At 35.9% G+C, this 25386-nt stretch overlaps 1 pseudogene; it reads left to right on the top strand.

Moving 5' to 3' along the window:
• Positions 1 to 1264: 1264 nt before the first annotated feature.
• On the top strand, positions 1265 to 3451 carry LOC116881287 (annotated as a pseudogene).
• Positions 3452 to 25386: the final 21935 nt, after the last annotated feature.

The raw sequence follows: 25386 nt of genomic DNA, 5'->3' as shown, positions 1-25386 counted from the left end.
TTCTGTTTTCAATGGTATTTTCCTTCTCCTAATGTTAATGATCTGATGGGATTACATATTACTTATAAATTCTTCTCCTTGCAGATATCATTCTTCAATCTGGCTATTCTTTATGGTCTTGCTTATGAATACTCCATCCATACATCTACTCACTAAATTATTTTTTAAAGATTTTATTTATTTGACAGAGAGAGAGATCACAAGTAAGCAGAGAGGCAGGCAGAGAGACGGGGGAAGCAGGCTCTCTGCTGAGCAGAGAGCCCGATGTGGGACTCAATCCCAGGACCCTAAGATCATGACCTGAGCTGAAGGCAGACGCCCAACTGACTGAGCCACCCAGGTGTCCCTTTTTTTTCTCTTTAAGGTACTTTCAGTAATTGTCCTTCCAGGTGTTCTCTTTCTCACTAGTCACATCTCAACCATTTCTACTCATAAGATTTTCTGATGAGACACATATGCTTGTTGATATTTCCATACGACCCTCAGTTTTCAAATTCTGGCCCAGTTATTTAACATTATTTTCTATGTTCATAGCATTTATATATATCTGATAACATCTATAATACATATACCCTTAAACTGAGTAAAATGTATAAATGGAAAGCAAAAATCACATTGAATAGTCCAACAAAATGACAATACTTGTTGCAATTTGGTGCACAGTCTTTTTGTTGTTGTTGTTCAAACACAAATGCACAATAATTTCAAAAATGGAATAAATTGTTTCTCACAGATTTGTATCATGATTTTTTCCTTAAAAAGATGTATTATTAATGTTTCCCAATGTAAGTAAATATTCTAACATTTTATTTATATTACTGAATATATTCTATATATGGGTGTTTTTAACTGATGCCTTACTGTTGGTAATTATATTCCTCCCAATAGCTCACATTAGAAATAATGCTATGACCAACATTCTTGTGTAAGATCTTTGTCCCTATCCACAACAAATTCTTAGGGATACATTGCCAGAGATAAAGTCAAATTGACCAAATACTTATTCAAGAAACCTTAAAATTAAAGAACTGAGAATACACAAGAAAATAAACTTACTACTACTAATATGCTATTAACAATATAAATAGTCAATTTTGTACTAATACTTTGCTATGTGCTTTGATCCTTCCAAACACAATCTTATTTGGGAGCACTAGTTCTTCATTTTACAAATGATGGTTTTGGTTTTAAGAAGCTACTTTCTTCTAAAGAAAAACAGAAATAGAGCTGCTCCTGCGTCCTGGTGCTGTGTCCTATAGGAGCCGGTGCAGTCCTTTAGCCAAGATGCCTGAGGAAACCCAGACCCAAGACCAGCCGATGGAGGAGGAGGAGGTGGAGATGTTCGCCTTCCAGGTGGAGATCATGCAGTTGATGTCGCTGATCATCAACACCTTCTACTCGAACAAGGAGATCTTCCTCAGGGAGCTGATCTCCAACTCGTCGGACGCTCTGGACAAAATCCGATACGAGATCCTGACCGACCCCAGCAAGCTCAACTCGGGGACACATTAACCTCACTCCAAACAAGCAGGACCAGACCCTCATCATTGTGGATACCAGGATCAGCATGACCAAGGCCGACGTGATCAATAACCGCCGCACCATTGCCAAGTCGGGGACCAAAGCGTTCATGGAAGCTCTGCAGGCTGGTGCAGATATTTCTATGATTGGTCAGTTCAGTGTCGGGTTCTATTCTGCCTACTTGGTTGCCGAGAAGGTGACAGTGATCACCAAGCATAACAATGACGAGCAGTATGCCTCAGAGTCATTCACGGGGGCTCGTTCACGGTCTGCACCGACACAGGCAAACCTATGGGTGGGGGAACAAAGGTTATCCTGTATCTGAAAGAAGACCAGACCGAGTACCTGGAGGAGAGGAGAATAAAGGAGATTGTGAAGAAGCACTCCCAGTTCACTGGCTACCCCATCACTCTGTGGAGAAGGTGTGATAAAGACGTGAGCAATGATGAGGCTGAAGAACGCAAGAGAAAGAGGAGGGAAAAGAAAAGGAAGAGAAGGAGTCTGATGACAAACCTGAGATAGAAGATGTTGGTCCTGATGAGGAAGAGGATGAGAAGAAGGATGGTGACAAGAAGAAGAAAAAAAAGATAAAAGAGAAGTACACTGATCAGGAAGAACTGAACAAGACAAAGCCTATTTGAACCAGAAACCCCGACAATATTACCGATGAAGAATATGGAGAATTTTACAAGAGTTTGACCAATGACTGGGAAGATCACTTGGCAGTGAAGCATTTTTCAGTGGAAGGACAGTTGGAATTCTGAGCTCTTCTCTTTGTGCCAAGACGTGCTCCCTCTGACCTATTCAAGAACAGAAAGAAAAAGAGCAACATTAAGTTGAATGTTTACAGAGTTTTCATCATGGATAACTGTGAGGAGCTCATCCCTGAGTATCTGAATTTCATCAGAGGTGTGGTGGACTCTGAGGATCTTCCTCTAAATATTTCCTGTGAGATGCTGCAGCAAAGCAAAATTTTAAAGGTTATCAGAAGGGACTTGGTCAAAAAGTGCTTAGAACTCTTCACCGAACTGGCCAAAGACAAAGAGAACTGCAAAATGTTTTATGAGCAGTTCTCGAAAAACATCAAGCTGGGACTACGCAAGGACTCTCAGAATCGTAAGAAGCTGTCCGAGCTGTTGCGCTATTACACGTCTACCTCTGGTGACGAGACGGTCTCTCTCAAGGACTACTGCACCAGAATGAAGGGGAACCAGAAACACATCTATTAGATCACAGGCAAGAACCAGGTAGTGAACTCGGCCTTGGTGGACCGTTTTCGGAAGCATGGCCTGGAAGTGATCTATATGATCGACCCCATTGATGAGTACTGAGTCCAGCAGCTGAAGGAGTTTGAGGGGAAGATGTTGGTGTTTGTAACCAAAAAGGGCTTGGAACTTCCAGAAGATGAAGAAGAGAAAAAGAAAAGGAAGAGAAAAAAAACAAAGTTCGAAAAGCTGTGCAAGTTCATGAAGGATATCTTGGAGAAAAAGTAGAAAAGGTGGTTGTGTCAAACCAATTGGTGACCTCCTGTGCTGCATTGTGAAAAGCACCTATGGCTGGACGGCAAACGTGGAGAGGATCATGAAGGCCCAGGCTTTGAGAGATAATTCCACCATGGGCTACATGGCCGCAAAGAAGCACCTGGAGATCAACCCCCACCACTCCATTATCCAGACCTTACGGCAGAAGGCTGAGGCCAACAAGAACGACAAGTCTGTGAAAGACCTGGTCATCCTGCTTTACCAGACAATGCTCCTGTCATTCTGGAAGATCTGCAGACACGTGCTAACAGAATCTACAGGATGATCAAGCTCGGTCTCGGTATTGATGAAGATGACCCCACAGCTGACGACAGCAGTGCCACAGTGAGCAAGGAGATGGGCCCTTGGAAGGTGATGACGACACATTGCACATGGAAGAGGCTGACTAGGTGCCACGAGAATGACTTATACATGTATTCAATACTTTATCTTCATTCCCTCTGATAATATATTTTCAAGGATGTTTTTCCTTATTTTTGTTAACATTTTAAAAATTTGTATGGCATGACAATAACTACTTAAGGGGAAGATAAGATTTCTTTCTGTTTGAGTGTGATACTGTGACGTGTAGGAACTAAAGCCAGCTAATTTTTCTTCCCTAGTTCCACGCCGGCTCATTGTAACTGGACAAGGTGACCTTTGTTGTGAGGTGTACGTAACCTAACATTAACTGCGGTCTAAAGTGTTCAGCTACCAAGTGGATTCCTTAGTAAGACCAAAATTGTCTGTCACTGAAGTGTTCCGAGCTATACCTTGAAGTTTTAAAGAGAACTGTTGGTTAAAACAACTCTCACCGTCTAGAATCTACTTTTTAAATCTTCTGTCCCCTGTAGTTACCAGCTACATGCACCAGACCTCTAGAAACTAGTAGTTAAACCAAACCAACTGGATGGGAGTAACCGTGGATAAGGCTTGTTTTCCAAAGAAGAGCGTTGTTTAGAGTAGCAACATTCTCAGCCTACTTAGTCGTGTTGTAAAGCTGTTGGAGAAGTAACTCCACAAGTTCTGTAAGCAGAAATGTAGTGCTCAAGTCACATTCTACTTTAAAAGGTTGTAACAAATACAAATTAAAAAAAAAGTTTAAAAAATTAAAAAAATAAAAGAACCAGAAACAATAATATAAATATGGGCAAAGCTCAAAATATCAGCATGGAGTTAGGAAAAGTAGGTAATTTTGTTCTGACAAATAAATAATCCTTATTGCTTATATATAAAATCACAAACTTATATAAATATTTTGATAAATATTTGTAAGTCATGAAAGTTTATTTGCTAAATAATGCAAGTATAAATTAGATAAAAAAATAGTAGAAATAAAAAAAGAACATCTCACAAAATTGTCATTACAGCAGCACACATTAAGAGATAACTACCAAAAAATCAGAAATCAGATGAAGATTAATAAAAAAGATCAAACTCAACAGTAATCAAAGAAATGTATGCAGCATATATCATTTCTCTTGTTAGATTGTCAAAGATTAAAAAGAATTACAAGAACTTTTGTGTTAAAGTTTCGAGACTTGAGGAAACGACTTTGTCTTCCTCATTCCCAAGTCCCATTAACTTTCCAGGAAGACATTTTTAAAAAGAATAAAGCCAAATGTCAGAGAGACTGAAGTGGGCCCAATAGAAATCATATATATATATATATATTTCAACAAATTCCTCAAAGAGAGAACCAGAATGAATATGAGGTGAAATCTTCCAGAAAATGCAGAACACTAATTGTCAGAAAGTGTCTACTTTCCAGGTTGGTAGTGGTGGCTGGAAGCAGACGTACCAGAGAGGGAGCAGTTAATTAAACATCTGTCTAGGAGCCCCAGGACCAATTTTTTGATGCTGCATCCATCTTTCATGCAGACTACGGTCAGGTAGTATCTCACTTATCCCTAGGCTAAAAGACAAAAACTCAATGCCTTCCTTTTAAAAGTTAGTGAAAGAAATGTCAATGGAGAGTTAAGGCAGCTATGGTCTTATATGGAAGAAAAATCCAGCCATTCGACATTTAAAAATCCATCGTAAAGTCCAGATCTGTGATTATGCTATCTTCGTTTAGAACTCTACTGATACCTTCCAGACAACAAATTCTTCTCATAAGCATAATAACCATTAGTGAATCTTCTCACGTAAAGGAGAAGGAAGACAAGCCTAGATATTAACCTATAGAAAACAAACAAAAACAACAAAAAGAGAGAGCTACTTGTCATACAGCATTACATTTACATTCTAAAATATGAATGGCTAATTGATATTCATAAGACATATCAAGATAGTTGAAGTTTAATAGAAATGCCTGAAAAATAAGGGAAGTATGAGAGTGTCACAGACAAAAGGAATTAAAATGTGATGTGGAATCCTGGATGGGATTCTACAGAAAAGAAACAAAAACAAAAACAAAAAACAGTAAAAACTAAGGAGATTGAATAAAGTACAGACTTTATCTAACAATAATATGCCAGTGCCAGTTTGTTCTTTGTGAGAAATGTACCCTCCCAAAGACAGATAGATGTTAACCATAGGGAAAACTTGGTGTGGAATATATGGCAACCCTCTGTACTAATTTCACCATTTTTTCTGTCAATCTAAAACTATCCTAAAATAAGCATTGTACTTAAAAATAAAGCAATAACAGAAAATACTGAGAGAGTGAAGAAACAAATGTGGCAAAATATTAAAATTGATGAGTAAGGGATATATAGTGTATCTTAATAAAAATACATTGCAACCTTTATGTGCTTGAAATGATATAAAAATAAAAACTAAAAAAAAGTGAAAAAAAAAAACAATAAGCAAACAAGTAGAAAATCTCATCTCAGAAATATGCTGAGATAATTCCAAAAGTAGATGAAACATCTAACAACAAGAACGAAAAGCTCTAATTTGTTTCCCTACAGTTTCTAGAACCATATTGCATCTAATGAGAAGGTTTGGAAAAACATGTACAATCAAAGTGAAATAATGAGAAAACAAGAAAGACTTCTTAAGACTTAAAAAATAACTGCAAAGTTTGAAAGATACATTAAATGAATTTTCATAAAACCTTGAGGAAAAATATGAGAAATGTTGAGAGAACCAGATAAAGAGAATAGATATGAGACATCAAACATTTGATGTACTAGTATCAGTGCTAGGCAAAGGAAAGAATAAACGAAGGGAAGAATATTATCAAAAAAATAATACCAAAATACATTCCTGGAGCTGAGGAGACATTTCAAACTATAATCTCAATTGACCCATTGAACACCATTGAATGAATGAATGAACAAATGGTCAGCAACAACTTTGCAAGTTATCATGAAAGTTAAGAACATCAATGAGAATAGATAGTCCTATAAGATTCTAGAATGGATAAAACTAGTCACACAAAGGAAATCAGTCATGTCACCAAAACCAGTCACCAATCTTGAAAGAATTAAAAGTAGCTAAATTAGATCTTCATCAAGAATATGGAAAATTCATCATTATTAGACATAATTGTTATATACTTGCTATTAAAAAAGAAAATCAGTAATTATTTTATGCCAAATAAAAACTGGAAATTTCTCAGGATTGCAAAGTAACATTTTGGATTAATTTTTAAATCATTATTTATTGAAAAGATATAGAGGGTCCTCCTGTTCCACCTTCTAGTCTGATCTTCCCTTGTCTCTTTGGCAATATTTTTTTAAAGGTTTTATTTATTCATTTGTCGAGAGAGAGGAGAGAGCATAGCAGGGGGAACAGCAGGCAGAGGGAGTAGCAGTCTCTCGGCTAAGCAAGAAGCCAAATGCGGGGCTCAACCCCAGGACCCTGGAATCATGACCTGACCTGAATGTGCTTAACTGACAGAGCCACCAAGGCGTCCCTCTTTTGCCATTTAATTGCCTGAATTCATGACTCCCCTGCGATGTATATAGCCAGCATAAGAGCTAGAAAAGACTAACTTTCATTACTTCTTCTGCTGTATGCAAAGATAGACTTAGCAGGAGAAATGAAGCAGGGAGTGTATATAATGCCTTTGTATCTTCCTTGCAAGTCTCTGACCCATATGATCACACTTCTGTAACTACTCTGTGTGTAGCATTAATTCATCTGCATCTTGACTATCATTGCAATGTCTTAAGCCTTATCACAGATACAACATTCATACGCAGACAGCATGTGCAAAATCCTTTCCCTTTTTGTGATACAATGCTCCCTTCATGTATATTATTATCTAATTATCAGAAACCATAATTTATATTAAAACAGTTAATCATGCTATTTTTTTCCGTCTCTGTGTGGACTATAAAACATCAAATCTTTCATACTTCAAAGACTCACAAGATGCCTAATTTAAAAAAAAAAAAAACTTTTTTGGAATATAATACCTTTTATCTTTTAGCCAGTTTTATATTTCTTTGGATTTGATCAGCTTTAGTACATATACCTAATAAGTGTCAAAAGCTTTCTAATCTTACCACTGGTAATTTAAATGATATGAACTCTACCTATGGAGCCATGTGGTTCTCTAAAAACATGGTAGGGTATATTAAATTCTGGAGATAGAAAAAGGTGTCAGGGATTATATTTCCAGATGCCTAATACTGATTATTTATGACTTTGGGAAAATGAATCAACTGGTAAATTAACCTAAATGTATTTCATGGCTTATGATTAACAATGAATTAATTAACCAACAAAATATTTGAATATATTTTTAAATGAAAGTTGTATTAAATGAGTTCATGTTCATAACCATATTATCCATTCATCAGTGTATGAACAGATTACAGTTTATGTGAGTTTTTATTTATGCTAAGAATAGTGATTAGGAGTTGCTGTGGGAATTCAGAAAATTGGATTCCCCAATTGTTTTAACAAGCTGACAGAAAAATCTGGGGAGGCGACTAGGGCATTTTCCCACTTTCAATGAATGAGCCTTGATTTTGTCACTCTTCTGCCTACCAGACAAAGAGAATATAGAATTATCTTTGGTTCCCCGAGGAGGACCTCCATTTTCTTTGCAAACAAATACAGGCACCAATGAACAAAGAAGAAACTTTCAGAAGACAACAGACATATTAACATTGTTTACTGGCTCTTCTGTTAAAAAAATAATGGTGCCCACTGCTGAAAGTCACCCCCAAGTCAACACAAGCATGTAATTACTGCTCTGGGTGGAGGATATTATTTTCTTCTGGGAGCAGGGTATGAAATGGTCATAGATGTCGAGAAACAGTATAGTGGGAATGAGGTGATTACTCATTTAAGCCAAATGGAAAACTGTGTCTAATTGTCTGACTGCTCCATTGACTTCCAACGGTCTGCCAATAGTCTGTTACAGACTCTTGACACATTTAACACCTTCACAAGGACAGAAGCAGACCTTCTGAAGCAGAGAATGTCCATGGGAATTCAAAGCAGGATTCCTGTTGTTTCTGTGTCTCTTCCTGTCTTCAAAGTGCTGTTTTTTTTTTTTTAACCACACAGTGAAATTTTTTGGTTTATGATTCTCTTTGTTTCTTAGTGACAAGAAACAAAATCGGGAAGTGATCACACTGAAGTAAGAACACTATTCCCTTTTGTTATTTTACATCTAAGAAAAAGCCACTTGCTGCATTTTTGGTCTTGGTATCAAGGTTATTGCCAGCTCTGCGGCATTCATTCACCGTTCAAAAAAAGATGCTTTTCTGCACAGTCTTTCCCAACTTCACAGCAAAGTCTTTTTACCAGCTAAGAAAATATTTAATGAGATAATTTAATGTTCAGTTTTTTCTTTGATGTCTGATTTAACTGAAGTAAAAAATTAGACACGTACCCTGCAGTGAATACACCAAATGAAAGTGATTTAAATAGCAGAGATTTCTAAAGAATTGTTGAAAATTTTGCATCATTTTGATAGAGTGATAGAGAAACTCTATTTTAAAAACAACTGAACATATTCAACCCAAAACTCTTAAAATCTAAATTGAAATGTCTTATTGTGTGTAACATTTTCTTATCCTGATGTTCTAGAAACCTAGAACAAGGAAATTATAATTCATTTACTATTAACATGGCATCTAAATATAAGCAGATATTTAGACTGTAAATCAACTAGAATAATAAGGTAATAAAATTGAGCTCAATTTTCAAAATACATATTAACTCTGTTCCCTGTTAATACAGCATTTCTTTGGCTTTGAAAAAAATACCTTATATAAAAACTAATGAAAAAACTGAGGCAAACTTGGAATGGAAACACTGGATTGGGTAAAACCAAAACATACATACCATAACATTTGTTTGAGAATAATTTATGGAAATTATATCTTTATTTTCAAAAATTGTCAGAGTTTGCCATTGCCTGGACTGAGGCAACACATTGAAATTAAAAAAAAAAAAAAAAAAATTCGAGGGGGCACCTGGGTGGCTCAGTCAGGTAAGCATCTGAGTCTTGGTTTCAGCTCATGTCATGATCTCAAAGTTTTGAGATCAAGCATCACGGTGGGCTCCACACTCTGGGGGGTCTGCTTGAGATCCTCTCCCTCTTCCTCTGGCCCTTCCCCCACACAGCTCACTCCCTTTCTCTTTCTCTTTCTCTTCCTCTTTCTCTTTCTCTTTCTCTTTCTCTTTCTCTTTCTTTCATCTTTCTCTTTCTCCTTCCTTTTCTCTTTCCCTTTCTTTCTCCCTTTTCCTTCCTCCTTCTTTTTCTTTCTCTTTTTCTTTCTCCCTTTCTCCCTCTCTTACTCTCTCTCAAAAACAAAAAACAAAACAAAACAAAACAAACCTTTAAAACTGTTTTTAGGGCCAGTATCAGAAGCAGATAATTATTCTGGAATGATTGATTCAGTGAGACATACTGTGCTGGAAACCATAGGGGTAGAGGTAAAGATTAAACATAGGAAAAACACCAAAATGCCTATGGCTTTTGATTGAATAAACCAAGAACCACCATTTGCTAGAGTTTTGAGGGAAAATGCACTGATCAGAATGGAAAAGGCTCATATAGAAATAGAAACATAAAATAAGATTATTTTGTTAAACATTCTAATTTAAGACAAACCAAACTTATACTGAAAAATGATCAGAATATTGGAAATTGTGGCACAATTATGGACTGTGATATGGTCTGAAGACCCAAGGAGTACGTTAACACTGTGCAAATTTTGGAGACCTCTCCCTCTCAGGCGACCTGAAAAATAGCACAAGGGAGGGATAATGTTTGCAAAAGTTGGTAGAAGTTATCTGGTTAAGAAGAGGTTGTAGTCCTAATAATGAATTAGACTGACGGTAACAGTTGTGTGGGTAGGAAGAGGGAGGCAACTCTGCAAGACCATTATTTTCTTGTAATAATAGCCTTTGTTTTTCAGAGTCCATAATCTCTCGTGGTTCACCTCCGCCTCCAATTTCCCTCAACTCCCTTCAATCTGAGGGTTTTGAAGGGGCAGGGTGTGGGAAATTGGGTGAGCCTGGGGGTGGTTATTATGGAGGGCACGTATTGCATGGAGCACTGCATGTGGTGCATAAACAATGAATTCTGGTATACTGAAAATAAATTTAAAAATAAAAAAATAAAAAAATAGCCTTTGGTTTGTTGTATTTATCAAGCTGACATTTACCCCTTCTTGCCCCCTACAAGTATTGCCATTCTCTTGTGTTCATTTTATCTAGCTACCAGTATCAGTTTATAATCCACAAGGCAGAAATAGATGTCATCTGTATCCTGAGCACTTAGCATGTTTTGGTTTTTCAAATTTGTACTAGATGTAGATACTATATCTGCAAATTGAGCAAGTCCCTCTAGGTAGGATATAAATCTGATTTCTTATCTCATGCCCTAAATTTTATTTAATCAGGTCATTATTATATTCTCTCAGTAGTTTCTTACTACTTTTTATTAAATCAATTCAGCATAAATATTAAATATTAAATGTTTGATTATCCATTACTTCAATAAAAATGTAAAGAAATAGAAACATATTGGGGCACCTAGGTGGCTCAGTGGGTTAAAGCCTCTGCCTTTGGCTCAGGTCATGATCTCAGGGTCCTGGGATCGAGCCCCACATTGGGCTCTCTGCTTGGTGGGGAGCCTGCTTCTTCCTCTCTGCCTGCCTCTCTGCCTAATTATGATCTCTGTCTAATAAATAAATAAATAAAATCTTAAAAAAAAAAATAGTAACATATCAATGAAATAATTACTTTTTTTAGTAATCTCTTTGTAAAAATTTCTTTTTTTTTAAAGATTTTATTTATTTATCTGACAGGCAGAGACCACAGGCAGGCAGAGAGGCAGGCAGAGAGAGGAAGTGAAGCAGGCTCCCTGCTGAGCAGAGAGCCCGATGCGGGGCTCGATCCCAGGACTCTGGGATGATGACCCGAGCCGAAGGCAGAGGCTTTAACCCACTGAGCCACCCAGGTGCCCCTCTTTGTCAAAATTTCTTTATCTCCTTCCCCCCTTCTCTTCTTTGTACTAGTCTGTTTTTCTCCCTCTCTTCCCTCCCCTCTCTCTCACTCCCTCCTTCCTTCATTTCTCAACAAACATTTACTGTACTCCATATGAGTCATAGAAATAATGTGAACAAGATAGAAAAAAAAATGCTTGTGCTCATTTAGTTTACATTATTTTGGGAGAAATGTAAAGGTTTTAAAAATTGAAAAATTCCACAAGATAAATTTGAGTGCTATGACTTTCCTCTGGGGCTATAAAGAACTAAACTGCCTCGTTTTCTTGTTTACATAAATCTAAGTCAATGATTGTAACAGAGGACAACGTTTGTATATTTTCCATTTTCCCCTTTAAATTACTTTACCTAGAGAATCTTTCTAGTTCCCCTGCAGTCAAATATTATGTCACTCTACCCCATTTTACCAAACACCTCCCACCTCCTTCAATCCCCAGTCCTCCAGCACCCCTGGAAGGAAGCCCGACTCTTTTCTTAAGGAAGATTGGACATCAATGCATAATGCTCACTGGGAACTGGGAAGTCAGACCTTACAGCTACGTACTTTCATAAATAAGTAATTAAGTAAACAAACAAACAAATATTTTAAAAGTTTATTTCATGGGCTAAAAAACTAAGAAAGCAACTTACATTGTAAAAATATGTTTATCCTTCAAAATACTATTTACCTTGAAGCCAAAATTTTCAGTTTTCTAGTATGTACTGAGTGGATTTAGCCAAAACCTGAATTTAATTCTGGGACATTCCCAACATGAGATTACTGGCATGCCTCAATTTCCATAAGAAATCTTCCCCTATTACATCCCCGTCTGACTCCTAGACCAAGTAGATCCCTATCAGCAAAAATAAGTTATTAGTATTTCAGAGCCCCGTTAGAGAGTAAATCCTGAATTGGCATCCTCTAGGAATCAGGTTGAGAGAAATGTAGAGATAATATGATCTGTCTGATAGAGCATACATTTACTCTGCATATTCTGAGTTCTGTCTGTGAATGCATCTGCTTGTCACAAACTGTACCACTTCAACTACGTTAACCCTTAACAGAATATCTACTACTTATGTTTATTTTACTTCATTGTGATGTTACTATATCTTTTATTCTGTATACGTATATATGAAAAAGCACATGGCATCCATATACAATTAGATGAATTTTTCAGGTTACCAACACCAAGATTAATAAGACTACTACCTGAATTGCTTCAAAATAATCCTTCCTTTTTAAAGGGTATTTTCCCTGGGTTCCAGATTTTTGGTTATTTCTTTCAACACTGTAGAGAACTTAATTCATTGTCTTCTAATTTTTGTGATTTCTGTTGAGAAGTTAATTGTCAATCTTATGCTTGCCCATCTAAAGGAATTATGTCCTTTTAATCATTATTTTAACCGTTTCCCTTCCATTTGCATACTTTCTATTAACTTCCTTTTCTCCCTATCTTCTCTGTCTGATCATTATGTGACTTAAATTGTTCTTAATTTCGGTGTTTTATTACCCAGCTTCAGAGTCTCCTTTCATGGATTCCAAATAATTTGTGAAAATCTTTTTATTTTTATCTACTTTGTTTATCCTTTTATTTCTTGAAAAACAATCACCACAGGCACTTCAAAACCCTAGTCAGCTACCTTCAGTTTCTGGTTCATCTGTGGGTCTGTTTCATCTTTCATTCTCTCTCTCTCTCTTGGCTTTTAGTTCTATTATTTGATGTATTAAGCAGTTTTTATCCCTAATTTAAATCCAATTAGCCAACATATAGTACATCACTATTTTCAGCTGTAGAGTTCAATAATTCATCATTTGCATATAGTAGTGCTCATCACATCACATGCCCTCTTTAATGCCCATGGTTTTTGATTGAATACCTAACAGTGACACTGCATGAAACAATGGGCAATATTACCATTCTCTAGGCCAAGGGTTAGAAAACCATAGAGCAGGGATCAAACCCGGCTGGCTTTCTTATCTTATAAACAAAGTTTTACTGGAACACATTCTTGCTTATTTACATACATATTGTCTGTGACTGAGTTCACCGTACAATGGCATAGCTGAGAAGAAGCAGGGAGAGACTATATGCCTGCTAAGTCAAATATATTTACGATGTGGATCTTCAGAGGAAAATTAAGCTCCCTGCTCAGATCAAGTAGTTTCTGAACATTTGATTGGAATCAAGGACCTGCTGTATCACAGGTGTGTTACAGTCCTGGAAAAGTCCATCACATCTATGACTTCTCTTGTCCTTCAGGCCTCAAAGTCCTTTGGGTTCTTTGGGGGAATTTCTTCCTAAAGAAATCTTACCCTCCTCACAGAAAACTAGCAAAATGCTCTGCCTTGCCTTCTAAGGATTTTCAACTCAGTGCCACAGAATCCTAGGATTTAACAAGTGTACTTAGAAAGAAACTGCTTATGTGTCTGTGGCCTCTCAAAGCTTTGCAGCGATATTTGCCACTTCTAGTTTTCTCTTAGCAGATGTCACTCAAGGGCACATAGACCAGGATAGTCAACTTTCTGAAATCACCAGAATTAGAAAACTGTTCCAAAGTACAACCATTGCCAGGAGGTTACTCCCTTCTAAGAGGGTCTTCTCTCTAGACAGTCTTGGTTTCCTCAGTTCTATTTGCCTAGCAACAACCATTGCGTACTTAACAGCTTTCTTTTCCCATCTTTTAATCTACTGTTTTAGTTGCCAAGGAAGGAGAACTAGTCTACCACCATCTACTCCATATCAGCCAGAGAACATTCTACATTTAACTTTGATCAAATGTTACTCTATATGACAGCCACGTGAAAGTGGCCTTTTTATATCGCTTTCTAATGTTTTCCCCTTGGACCTTGTTTTCAATTTCAAAACGTTCATCTTATTATGTATGTTTTGCTTTGTAAGCCACCTCAATTGTTTCCTGGGGATTAGATAGTAATAAATGCATTTAGTGATTAGCAAGAAGATATTAGAAATGTCTGCTGTCTACATTTAAATATATTTAACTCAAATATATTTAAATACAAAACAAATGTTTTTTAGCAACAGTCCATTTCTCTTGATTCTTTCAAAGCCTCTTTCAAAAACAGTCTGACAATGATACGGAAGCAATTGATCTCTTATAAACACAGCCTTCAGGGATTCCCTTTGACCCAGAGAACAGACATCACCTCACCATTCAATGTACCTACTTAATGTTCAAATTCATTAATAGTTCTCTTTTCTCCAGCACAGAGTGGTTGTCACTTGCTATCCTTAATCATATAATTTTTAATTGCAACTTATTCTCAATAAGTGTATCCTAAATGTTCCTATTGTCTCAGCTCTCCTTTCATCAGGGCTGGTTGTTGGCAACAATGTTAAATATGAAAATTTAATTGTCCACCTTAGGGACTGGCTTTTGTTAGATGCTCAATGAAGGCTAAACTGTTGCTTCTTGGGCTTTCATCAAAATTGTTCCATGTTTTCATATTGCCCTTCTAAATTATGTTTCACTCATTTTTCCTAATTCTTGAGTTTATTGGATATTATTTTATATAAATATTTGATTAACAGTATAGTACAAGGGGACTAAAATTCATCAAAAAACTAATATGACCCAGTTATTGTGCTACTTATATTGCATAAACTGTTATCAATTTAATTCCCTACATTAATACTCATGTTTCATAACATGTGGAAACTCAGCTGAAAAAAAATGTAATAAATCTCCCTGAGTTACTCCCCAAGTTATCATTATCACACCCTGAAAGTTACTGATAATTATTTAATATGCATAAATACCCAATGTTCATTTCCAAATTATCTTATAATGGGGATTCTAGTATATTCTATATTTCAAAATTAATGAATCATTTTCTTGTCACAGTTTTTTTGCTTGTTTTTTTTGCTGTTTGTTTGTTTGTTTTTTTGATATACAACCAAACCTCGAATTTAGTGGCTGAAAACAACAACAAAAATGTATCATTTTCCTTTAAATGTCTGTGGGTTGATTGAGCTCAGCAGGGTAGTTTTCACTTGGAGTTTTCTAGAAGGTTTCAGTTAGATGGCGGTTCGGTTGGAGTACTGGAATGTTGGCAGCAGCTTTGCTGGCTCAAGAAAGATCATATAAAGGTCTAATTAAAATTTCGCAATCTCTACATACAACTTAAATAAATGTCATGCTGTTTCACATTCAATGTTTGGGGGGTGATATTCATTAATGGATTCCTTTATTTCAGTTGAAATACATGTATTTAAAGAGTACAATTAAGCCAGCATAAGGAGCAATTCCATAATTGTTTAATAATATCCTTCTACTATATAAAGGGAGATAAATGTCTACTATCTTGTGTCTTCAGCATGAACAGAAAGTGTCAAATATTCCTCAATGACGATTTCAGAAACTTCTCTCTAAATAATTTTCAAACTAGTGATAAGGATTTGGAAGCCCTGGGAGTAGAGAGATAATGTTATACATTCATTTTATTACAGTTTTAATATGAAATTAATCTGTTAAAGTCTAAGATAAGACTAATTATGGAGGTTTTTCTTTTATTTAGTGTTCTGATGGATGATTGAGAGTTCTACAGCAAGATACTTTGTTTTTCTTTTAAACTCAGATCTATTATATATTGTAAAGTAGGTCTTTTTCTCAAAAAAAAAAGGAGGAAGCTACTAGTCAAATCTAACTGAATACACACAAAAATAATAATTTTACTTTTTCAATTACTAGACAATATCAAAAAATTACAAATTGAATGCTTACATGCTTCATGCTTACATGGGAGAGTAGTAAATAACTCCCTGAAAAGAAGGCTGGAAATTGATTAGACTATTGATTAAGGTCAAGGAATGTCATGTCACATGCCGCCCTTGGTTCCCAAAATTTAAGAACTACTTAATGAAGTCAATGTTTTAGAAAGTATACGGCAGTGACTTAGAGTATATTATCCAAGCCAAATGGACTGTAATATCTCATCATTTAGTAGTTGACTGAACTTGGTCATATTACCTCTGAACTTGGATTTCCTGCCTGTAAAATGGGGGAAACTAAACTATTTCAAAGTGCTGTTGAAGATAGTAAGTGAGATAAAACATGGAAAACACTTCGTCCCGTAAATGGTAGATAGTAACCTTGAGACAACTCTCATGAGGAGTTTCCTCTAAAATAATTCAGACAGAACATATTCAAATTTTTGAGTTTGTTTATTATTTTAAAGATCGAAACATTAATATAACAATAGTATCCATTTAAAATAGAAAAAAATGTAGTTTCTTCATGGGGGGATGGAGAGACAAATTCTGAAAGTTTAAGGAAGAGGAAATCACTAAGTCACACAGCTATCTTGAGCTTTTATTAATGACTGCTTACTGTGTTATGCACTTTCTTCCATTTTCATAATGGTGGTTTTAATAGAGACTCTTGACCAAGTGTAGTATAAAGATTTTTTTAATCTTAATCTTTCTGTTTTTGTTTGGACTTAGTGTTGAGCTCACTATTTAAGCTGATTTATGTGTGATATAGCAAAGCATATGTAACATTCCCAGAGTAAGAAAGACCATGTGTCATCAAACTCATATGAGATCTCATCCTTTAGCAAAATTTATTCTTTCATAGCAGAGGTTTAATGAACTATTCCAAGAAAAAAAATTTCTCTAATCAGGAGAGAAGATGTTCTTCTATAAAGGTATATTACTCCCATGCAGAAGATAGGACTTAGAGACTACATAGTTATAACCTAAAAAAAGAAGGATTCAGTGTAAAGTGTGCCCTTCACATCTATCAGAATGATGCATATTTCATAATTTTTTGTAATGCTTTTATAAATAAGTGTAAGTGATAGGCAAGAGAGCGGTAATAAATGAAATGTTATTTCCAGGTTACTAATCTGTCAGTCAATACATTTCAAAATAGTTTTTCTTAAATTGATATTTATTCATTAGCCAAAGCATGCTAAGACTCAGTTCAATTTACATTCTAAGTAATATTTCTTTTTCATTCTCTCCAAGTATTAATTTCAACCTTATAGTAAAATGTTATAACCTGATAAAATGGTATTGGAGGGAGCCTTTATGGCTTGTTAAGTTTTAATCATAAGAAGTTTTTATTTTAAGTATGAAAAACATAGTTAAATGTTTTTCCAATTTACCTATTGATACGCCAACTGGTTTAAAGCTAAAAAGATTTTCTATACATGATACATATTTGTAGTACCAAATAAGTGAGTTACATCATGGTGATATAATTTTCTTCAGTAGCTTCATTACATGAAGATGTATGATATTCAGTTCAATCACAATCAAAATAGAGTTTATAAAATTTTACAAGAGACTATTATTTTTTATAATGGCCTAAGATATAGTACTTTTGTTTTTCCATTTTTTAATAATAAAAAAATTAGACAAACAGGAAAAAAAAATAAAATAATGGCCTAAGATATAAAACTTTATTTTCCTTCATGTTTTTTTCTTATTTTAAAATAAAATTTACTTACATTTTCCCTTTTTATTTCTGCACAAAATACAGGTTTAAAAGTGGGCAGTATCTGGTTATATAAATAATTTTGTCCTTTCACTGTTTCTTTGCAAGTTTGCTGTATTTATTGACTAAGGGCATGTCTTACATACAGTTTTCCCTGTCTTTTGTCATTATGTTTTAAAAAGGCATTAGAAAAAATAAATCATTTAAATTCAATTTTGTTTGTAGCTAAAGTTTAGGGTGAAAAGTGTTTTGGTAATGTGTTCCAAGAAGTTTTCATTTCCTTCCAGGGTATATTGAAAAGTAGTAGAGTAGAAGTTATTTACTATCCATTCTGAAAATATGTTTTCTTTTTTTAGATATTGAAGAAGTTTTGCCAAAGAATTTCCGTGTTCCCTAATTCTCTTTTTGCCAGGATATTCTGAGTTCTACTTTACTTAATTCTATTAATCATATATTATGCAATTAAAAATAAATTTCACTTCTAAATCATACTTTATGAGAAACATTCCTTAAATAATTTAATATATGGAATTAATATTTTGTAAATATGAACACTCCAAATGTTCTGTTGTCACTGAGATAGTTCTATAAAAGTATTTTCACATCATTAAACTTCCTAAATTTAATATCACAGTTCAATAGTGATGTGTAATTGGGTTAATTCAAAACTAATTCAATTTAAAAGCAACTTCCCATCATAACAAAACATAGTTCCAGTTTAATGATCCTACTAAGGTAATTAATTTTTTTTCTTTCATGTAGATTTCAGTGTTGTATTTAGGCAAACTGGAAATTCAATGGTTCAAACATTTTTAATATATCTTGAACATACTTTCCTCCTTCTGTACTGGGAATTCTTCATTTACCGTAAGATCCAGATGTCTACATTTATGTTAACTACCATTCAAATGTATTTGGGTTTCAACCCTGAGAAAGAACTGACAAGGCATGGAATCCTGACTCCGATAAAGAGGTTTAAGTCATTTCCAACAATGATTATGGCAAATAAATGCCTTATAACAGGCATTGACCATTAGAGATTAGGGAAAATACTTAATTTTACTAGGGAAAATGCCAGAGTACATTACCACAAAATCTACACCTCTTAATTTTAAATATTTCACTCATGATGTTTTTCTGAAAAATCATGTAGCATTTATAAAGGCAAGTAAAAGTGATCTATATCTCTGTCTACCAATTTACATATCCATTCCTCTATGCATCACCTATCTGTCTATTTGTCAGCTACCTAATCTCAATGTCAATGGGATTTTATTTGGCAATTCATGAACAAAGTTGTTTCCATGTCTTGCTTTGTAGTTTGTAATTTGCCTGTTTAGGCTTTAAACATTTCTCTTACAGGTATTTATTCCTCTTCTTTTTTTTAGAAGAATTATTTATTTATTTGAGAGAGAGAGAGCATGAGCCGGAGTGGGAGAGGCAGTCAGAGAGGGAGACAGATTCTGTCTGAGCCAGGGGTAGAACCTGAGGGGGGCTCAATCCTGAGACCCTGAGCTCATGATGTGAGACCAAACCAAGAATCAGATGCTCAACCAACTGAACCACCCAGGCATCCCTAACTAGAGGTATTTTATTTGTAAATGTCATGGGGTACAACTTCATCCTCAAAATTTGGAAAACAAACGTGTGAAGATGAGGTATACCAGGCCCGTGTGGTGGACAACAGGTCCTTGAGTATGTGTAACATGAGAGCAGTAACAGCAGTATTTCTTCCCTGAACACACGTTGACTAGCCAATCTTACTAGTACATAAGAGACATTGGTGAGGCTGGAAACGATGACACTGAGCTCCAGGTTTGATCTTCACCAACTTTGTGGCCTTAGTAAGGTCTTATACTCTCTTTCGGATCTCAGTGTTACCACCAGCATGGGAAGCACTGATCCAGATATCATACAACTATGAGGATCTGTATGCATTCTGCACACACACACACACACAGACACACACACACACAGACGCACACATACAGTGCAGATTGGTGCACATGGCCAGTCTTACATTTGACACTTGTTCTGTTTTCACTTGTCAGCTCCTTTGCTAAAACGATCATGGATATTCCATGTTCTGGTCCAAGCCAGGCGTTTGCTGAATACAAGGTACTGACACATGGCTATTCATTTGCTGGCCAGCTTGCCCTCTTGCTGACTATCAATAATGATCTTTCCTGATAGTCCACAATTATTGAATTGACTGGATGTTTGCTTCACAGTGTCCTTATGCCATCCGAAAGAAAGCGAACATGTTGACAAATGTTCAGAAGTGTCAATCAGTAATGTGATAATTGAAAATGGTGAAAAACAGCGATTGTGCTAAGACGTCAATGCCTGAGGGGAAAGAAGCCTGACAGTCAATGAAATGTGGTCTGCAATGTGGTGGCATTTGGAAGTACAAGTTATTCTCTCACAAACAATGCGGCAACATAAATTCAGAGAGGAATGTCTAAACTTCACAAAGAATACTTCAAGACAGATCTTATCACACATAAACTCATACTAAAAGGCATGGCACCATTCTAAGGCTTTTCCTACAAAGTCGTGTGTTTCTGTAAATCATTTCAGATTTTTTAACACTTCACAGATGACGTAGCACAGAATGGACATTTGGAAATATTGGTTGATGTAATGAATAAAAAGGGATGAATGAACACATATGTCACCTGGATAGAGTGCGTCAGACAGCAAGATTCAGGGGTCAGATGTTAATATGACAACAAATGCACATGATTCATTTACCAGGAAATGCAAAGGAATGAATAGTAGTTTACAAATGAATAACTAGGCATCTGGTTTGCAGAACATATTGGTTAAAAATAAAGCACTGACAGTTGTGTAATTCTTAGAGATGATGCATTTAAAATGAATTTTGAGCAAGAATCTAAATGGAGATGGAGAGCAAGTGGGCAGGGGAAAGAATCTTCTCCAGAATGAAACACAAAACAAACACGCCCAAAGGAAATAAAAAATGGGTGCCCCTACAATGCGAAAAAAGTTGGAAAAGCAAATGGAAAGAAAGTCAAATTGAATGAGACTCAAAAAGAACAAAATTAGTAAGTTGGATTGCACATGAAGAAAACATTTGTGGAGATTCAGTAACTATGTAAATATGTTATTTAAATGTAACAGAAACTCATTAGGAATATGCTATAGAATGATAGAGCACACAATGTATACTTAGCCCTGCTCTAATAATATCCATGTTATTTTTAGAAACATACTTCAAATAATTTTATGAGTAGATTTGTACACCAAATTATTCCTGTCTACCTTATTCTGATTTGGGGGTAGAGAAAATTAAAACAGATAAGCAGGACCTCTCACAGAATGTTGTCTAATCCAGACTAGCTTGATAGGCTGTACGCTGCTCTCTTTTCAACACCACTCAATATTCAAGTCAGCGTATTTCCAAAACTTCGGTTAGAACTTTCTGATTTATGTTGCTTGCTGCATTTAGCTTTGGGCACTTCTCTAATAATTTTCTTTATAATTTGTTTTTGAATCGGTACCACAAAACCATTCACATTGATGAGAGTCATTTTTATTTATTGTACCATTTATCCACTCTACTACTGTTAGATCCAAACTGGGTACTCATGAAACCAAATAATTACTACCAGGACTACCATTTTGGACTTGGTCTTGTAGTTATGCTGATAGACACATAACTGAAGTAAAAAAACAACAGTGGTAGCATTGGAAATAAGTAACAAAGCACAAGAAGTCTCAATCCAGGCTTCTTAGAGACACTGCCAACTTCCATACACTTATTCAAGAGCCAGAATATTCAGACAAAGTTAAGCAGAGGAAGGAACTGTAATGAAAAAATCTATAAATATCACATATGCAGGACATGAGGAGCTGGTTAATTTTCAGCCCATATGTACTTAGTGAAAAAGATAATGGGCCCCGCCCCCTTACAGGACCAAAGGCTAGATAACAGAGATGCAAACAGGTTGGGTTTAAATGTCTACTTCTGTACATTGTCTCATTTATCACAACATATATACAATTTATGTCAAGGAAATAATGCTTTGTAATATCTTTGGAAAACATTAAAAAGAATACATAGAAGACTTATCCCTGCAGTTATTGTTAGAACAATAATTCCAAACAATTCTAAACAATTAGAAGGAATTGTTTTCCTTCTAATACTCATCCCTGTTTTGACCAATGTGTGTTATGTATCTGTTCATTTTGCATGTTGATTTGTAGATTTTTAATCCACTTATAGTACAAATACGTCTGAAGACTCACTAAAAAAATGAGTTTTAAAGTTTTCTGATACCCTATTGAGCTTACAACTGCCACTTATACATTAAATTATACCATAGTTGGGTCTAATGTTTACTACCATGTTTTGACTAGTAATAACACTATTTACAAAAACATTTTTTCTTACCACATGCTCACTGTCAAAGAAAGTTATCATATCAGATTATATTTTTAAATGGTGTTGAATTTAATATACAACTATGCGATTACTAGTTTCACTGAACATTTTATCTTGCCATCATTTTTATTGATGAAAATTGAAGATTCAATTCATGATGCATTTCTAAAAATTTTAACTGAGAAACTAGATTTTTGCTTGCTCATTTAAAATGTGTTTTTTTTCCATGGTTAATATTTATTTTCCATATCTGTTGTGAAGATTTTCTTTTTATCTATTGACATATTTTTCTTTTCAATGGGAAATATTTTTTATTTGATCATAATAATATTTTCCTTTGTGATTCCTTCCTCTCATTTAATAATTAGGTAGTCTTTTACTGTTTAAGTAAACTTTTCTATATATATTTTATTTTTAATTAATTTTGTTATTCAAATCACCTGTTTCTTTATCTTGGGGTTTATGTGACCAATAGAACCAGGAAGAGACTTGTCAAAGTCACAGAACAATTATGTTTCTTATCTAATCTTGTATCTTCTTATCTTTCTTGTTATTCTAACAAGGTTCTGGAATGTGTGTGTGTGTGTGTGTGTGTGTGTGTGTGTATATATATAATATAGTTCCATCCTATTTATCACATAAACATTCATGAGTGATTACTCATTGTGGATTGGACATTTTGTCAATTTAAACTAACCCTATTTGTCTTGGTCTAAGAACTTGTTTTAAATCCCTCTTTGTCTGCAATTAATTTACTGCATGTGCACTGCTGTTGTGTTCTTTGACCACATCACTGTTCACCTTTGTTTAAAAGTTTCATGTTAAATTTTTGTTTTAGATGTTTCTCTTCAAAGCAGTATTTATTTGGGTTTAATATCTTTAAATCAATGCGTGTATCAAAGGGGGGTTCAACCCTTGCAATTGTTCTCGGAAGTGATAAATTTGGCTTTCTGCTGTGTTTGGTCATATTGATTATTTCACGCTTCTGAAGGTGTGTGTTTCCCTCTACTGCAGTGTGAGACAGTGTAGTCCCCTACTGACTGTAAGGAGAGAGATGTTGGTGAGCCTGAGTCAGTATTGGTGGAAAGAGCAGCAGAGGAGTGTAGGTTGGTGTTTTTTGTTTTGTTTTGTCTTCTTGGTTTTGCCTTGTTTTTTGTTTGTGGTAGGAGGCAAGACATCATTCTTAGTTTGGGGACAAATAGTGGGAATGCATTCTTTGCCTTGTATCTTGACAGTGGAATTAACAGTGGTTCCAGCAACTCAGAGCAGCATGTGTGGTGGTCTGAGCCTTCTCCATTTCTGTTTTTCCATAGCCCTCCAGTCTATACCACAATGACTTCCATGTTGTCTCCTCTCTTCTTATTTCTAAGGTAGTATGTCCTCCTTGAGTAAGCAGATGCACTTAAGGATTATACCACAGAAATAACTAGAAATAGTCAAAGTAACTCCTGAATACCTCAGTTTTCCATCATGAGCCCTCCAAAATGATCTCATTCAAGCACATCTACATCTTTTCCCCCTCCCCTCCTGTCTAGGAAACACCTGTTCTCTGTCCCAGGCAGGGCTCCAACCATGCTCTCCGTCTCTGGTATTTGCAAAGATGCCTGCTTTGTTCACTCCATTCAATCAGCTTTTACATCTTAATAAGATTTCCCAGCTTAAAAACAAGACACAGAATACAAGGTAAAACAAACCTCAACTTCACGAACCCTCTGGTTCCCACCATAAATCATTTCTGGCCATCACACCCACCCTTCTTGTTTACACTAAAATCTCTCATCTTGACAACACCACTCAATCCTCAACAGTGGTGAGCCTTGGCCATTTGATTTTCTGGCACCACTTCTTTATTCTGGATAACATTCCCTTGTCATGTTAGTGAAATTACTTTTCCTTTCCTTAATTAAAACCGTGAGGTTCTGGAGGACAATGAAAAATAAGTTGCCCCACCTAAATGTATCATTTAGCTATTATCTCATATAATGTAACATGACAAATGATCCCCAAACTCAAGAACTTTCATCAAAAGCTATTTGTCCACTGTGACCACAGGCTGGTTGCATCTTGTTGTTTCAGGTTGAGCTGAAAGTGGGAAGATATGCTTTAAGCTTCCTTAAAGCTGGCTGAGCTTGGCTTTTGCTGCACATTGGCTAAGGCTTGCTCTATACAAGTTTGTTCTGTGGCTAAGGCTGAAGGGCCAACAACTACTCAAAGGAAATTCCTCCAGTCCTGATGGCTGAGGTGGGAGGGAGAGAGACTGACAAAGCAAGCATATATATTTTTTTAAGATTCTATTTATTTATTTGACAGACAGAGGTCATAAGTAGGCAGAAAGGTAGGCGGGGGGGGGGGGGGGGGGGGGGCGGGCCCCCGGTGGGGCAGAGAGCCTGATGTAGGGCTCGATTCAGGACCCTGGGATCATGACCTGAGCCAAAGGCAGAGGCTTAACCAACTGAGTCACCCAGGCGCCCCTACAGCAAGCATATTTTAAGGTGTTGCTAGTTCCAGGGCCACTGAGATCTATTGGCCAAGACAAGTCTTATGGCTGATGTGAAAGTCAAGGGGAAGTACCATACCCACACACCATGGTCACATGGTCAAGACCCTCTGAGGGATGTAATGGGAGGGGTCCACCTTTGGAACATTAATGCAATTTAACATCCTATCTCCAGTAGACCGAGTTTATCAATTTAGGGGCAGGCACCTGAGTCAAGCTACAGGGTGCGGCATAATATGCACTCAGACCAAAGTTGGGTCACAGGTCTTTCCTATGATTTTTCAAACAAATTTTATTTTAGTAAAAGCCTCAGTCTCTTGGGGGTAATTGGACAAGTTTTGGTCTACTTTCCCTGACCATCCTTTTCCCTAAAGATCAGAGAAATCACGTTAGGGAGAACAGCACTTCTATGCACACAAAGCACAGAGATTAAATACAGAAATGCAGAGTGTGCTCCTGATATCCGAGACTCTGATTTCCATTATTCTCAAGGCCCAGCCATGTTTGTAGGTTATTTAATGTTAATAATGCATCTTTGGATTTCATAAAGGTTTTTGAACCAAGTTTCTCTCA

This window comes from Lontra canadensis, unplaced genomic scaffold (genome assembly GCF_010015895.1).
Source record: "Lontra canadensis isolate GAN:19392208 unplaced genomic scaffold, GSC_riverotter_1.0 scaffold73, whole genome shotgun sequence".
Lineage (NCBI taxonomy): Eukaryota > Metazoa > Chordata > Mammalia > Carnivora > Mustelidae > Lontra > Lontra canadensis.
Note: the sequence above shows the minus strand (reverse complement) of the source record. Positions and strands in the feature narration are given on the sequence as shown.